Source organism: Schistocerca serialis, chromosome 2 (assembly GCF_023864345.2).
Source record: "Schistocerca serialis cubense isolate TAMUIC-IGC-003099 chromosome 2, iqSchSeri2.2, whole genome shotgun sequence".
Classification (NCBI taxonomy): domain Eukaryota; kingdom Metazoa; phylum Arthropoda; class Insecta; order Orthoptera; family Acrididae; genus Schistocerca; species Schistocerca serialis.
The window spans coordinates 211,338,565-211,341,883 of NC_064639.1; the positions used below are offsets into that span (position 1 = coordinate 211,338,565).

At 46.4% G+C, this 3,319-nt stretch overlaps 1 pseudogene; it reads right to left on the reverse strand.

The window, feature by feature from the left end:
* Window positions 1-2,507: 2,507 nt before the first annotated feature.
* LOC126459446 (5S ribosomal RNA) lies at window positions 2,508-2,625 on the reverse strand (annotated as a pseudogene).
* Between the last annotated feature and the right edge of the window lie 694 nt (window positions 2,626-3,319).

Consider the following 3,319-nt stretch of genomic DNA (forward strand, 5'->3'; position numbering starts at 1 on the left):
ATCACCAATTTAGTATTTGAGGGCAGCGTGGAGGGTAAAAATCGTATAGGGAGACCAAGATATGAATACACTAAGCAGATTCAGAAGGATGTAGGTTGCAGTAGTTACTGGGAGATGAAGCAACTTGCACAGGATACAGTAGCATGGAGAGCTGCATCAAACCAGTCTCAGGACAGAAGACCACAACAACAAGGATTTAGAAAAGAAATTTTTGTTCGCCTGATAAATCTGATTATTTTACATTTGACAGTTACCATCTTAGCTTCGTAAACTACTTTTTTTGTCCTTGTCATTGTGACATTTGAAATAGTCTGAACTGTGATTTAAACTGCTAACTTGGGTTTCAAAATTTGATAAGCGTGAAGTGACTTCTTGACCACCAAATGAAACCACTTGAGATTTGTGTCTTTGAAGCTATGCTGTAGGGCATTGCGTAATGGAAAAGTGCTTCCGAAATTTCTGTGACTGCACACGGGCCGTCCGTATGTGTCAATGTGTCAAGTCACCAGATAATGGCACCACTCATGTGCCGCAGGTGTTCCCCAGATACCGCGAGATGACAGGTTGCACTGCAAAAACAAACAAGCCGGTGATGTCATCCCTACCGACGCTATATCTGTACTTTATTGAATTCCAATTCTCCTACACAAAAATTTTTTGTGTACAATATAGATAATGAGATTCAAGGTGATAATGGACGATAAAGTGTCTCGAGAGATTCTGCAGTTGTATAATTTTTAAAAGGATTTTAGTGTAACGGTGTGAGATGCATTTTATCGCACGTGATAACCAGTTCTCATAACTTAATTATCATCATCAGGTCTGATTATTCACAAATTGTGAAAAATAAAAAAAAAATCTTTTGTAAAAGAACATTCAGTGGTATATATAATGAGGAGGTGTTGAATAGAACTGGGGAGAAGAGAAATTTGTGGCACAACTTGACTAGAAGAAGGGATCGGTTGGTAGGACGTGTTCTGAGGCATCAAGGGATCGTCAATTTAGTATTGGAGGGCAGCGTGGAGGGTAAAAATTGTAGAGGGAGACCAAGAGAGGAATACACTAAACAGATTCAGAAGGATGTAGGTTGCAATAGGTACTGGGAGATGAAGAAGCTTGCACAGGATAGAGTAGCATGGAGAGCTGCATCAAACCAGTCTCTGGACTGAAGACCACAACAACAATAACATATGGATAACGTCTAATGTGTTGCGAATAGAGTTAGAAGCAAAGAGGTGAAACCTTGTAATTGTGCAGTTTCAGCATATCTGCTTTGGTGTAGCCTTTTAGCTGTGTCATGTTTCTGCCTCATCATCACTTTCTTTTGGCCGTTGTCCCACATCAACGTGGGGTCGGCCTTGTTACTATGGATTTGGTGATGTTAGTGTCAGAGGTTGGCTGGATACCCTTCCTGTCGCCACCCTGTACCCCCCCCCCCCCCCCCAGGCGGAATTAGTGTACCCCAGCTGTCTGTATCTAGTGTAAGCCATGAAATAGTGCGAATGTTCTTCAAATGTCTGCGAGTCGTGTAACTGAGGCGGAACGTGCGGACCAGCCCGATATTTACCCTGTGGGATGTGGAAAACAGCCTAAAAACCCGCCTAAAAACCCGCCGATAATCTGGGGCCGGCTTGCCTACCCGAGTCCAGGAAGCAGCGCATTAGCGCTCTCGGCTAACCTGGCAGGTCTGTGTAATGTTCCTGAGTTATATTACGAATGTGGAATGGAGTTGTGACTGGTGTGTAATCTTTAAGCTGCGTAGCCTGTGTACTGTGACACCTACGTTACATGGCTATACAGCTTTCTGCATATGAAACGTGCCTGTGCAACACCATGAATGCATAATGGTACCGAATTTCCTAAAGCAATATTCCAAAATGTTATGGGGAGCGTGAACTAGTATCTGTGATTGATAAGTTTTCAACAACGAAGACTTAGATATTAACTGACATATAGAACAACCATGTTTAGTTACTGATACAAATTTGAATTTACTCCTTCCAGTCACATTAATGTGACCATCGCCTACGTTCGACGACAACGTTGAATAACCACTGACAGACGGCACGTGGCAGCACTAGCAGCGGAGGTATATTCGTATTAACCGTACCGGGAAATCGCCGACATCTGTGCAGTTGTTGTAGTAATGCTGAAATGGAGCGATTTGTCTGACATCCAAAAGGACATGAGCAATGGACCTCCGGGCCAATGACTGGTAGCATTTTCAAAACTGTTCGTGTACCGCCGTGGTTGAAGTATACCATGCATGGCAAAATGAACTAAAACTAAACCAAACTCCGTCAGAACAGGCCATGAAGGTCCAACGGTACCGACCGGCCGTCACGTCATCCTCAGGCCACAGGCGTCACTGGATGCGGAGATTGGGAGGGGGGCATGTAGTCAATACACCGCTCTCCCGGCCCTATGTCAGTTTACGAAATCCGAGCCGCTACTTCTCAATCAAGTAGCTCCTCAGTTTTCCTCACAAGGGCTGAGTGCACCCCGCTTGCCAACAGCGCTCAGCAGACCGGATGGTCACCCATCCAAGTGCTAGCCCAGCCCGACAGTGCTTAACTTCGGTGATCTGACGGGAACCGGTGTTACCACTGCGGCAAGGCCGTTAGCCATGACAAAATGGCGCTACCCAAAAGCGATGCGGAGGCAGCTGTGGTGCACCACGGACCATAGATGACATGGATGAACGACAGTTGTGGAGATGTGTATGGACAAATGGACGTGCAACTGTTGAGCAACTACTCACTCACATGAGCCAAGGGTTTATCGACAGTGTCTCCTCAATGACCGTTCAGCGAACGTTCCTGCATATGGGCCTCCACAGCAGGCGCCTGGTTCGTGTATGCATGCTGTCCACTGGCGACGAAGGTTCGAATTTGCACGCCAGTACCGCAACTGGACGTCCATTGAATGACGATAAGTGGCCTATTCCAATGGTCGGGAAGGTCCAGACTGGAGGAGGGAGAGTTATGATCTGAGGAAAGTTCCCTGGGTGACCTCGTCATTCTCGAAGGCACAGTGCATCAACGCAAGTATGCATCTAGCCTTGGGGACCATGTTCACCCCAACAATAAGTCTGATTTTTCTCGGCGCGATAGCATTTATTAGCCAGACAATGCAACCTGTCACACAGCTCGCAGTGCAGGTGTGTGATGAGTTCATCTCACTCTCCTAGCCACCAAACTTCCCGGATTTAAATCCAATTGAGATTCTGTGGGACCACTTCGACCGAGCTCTGAGAAACCTGGCCACGGCACTGGAATCGGCGTGGTACCACACCCCAGTCGGTAATCTGGAGAACCTC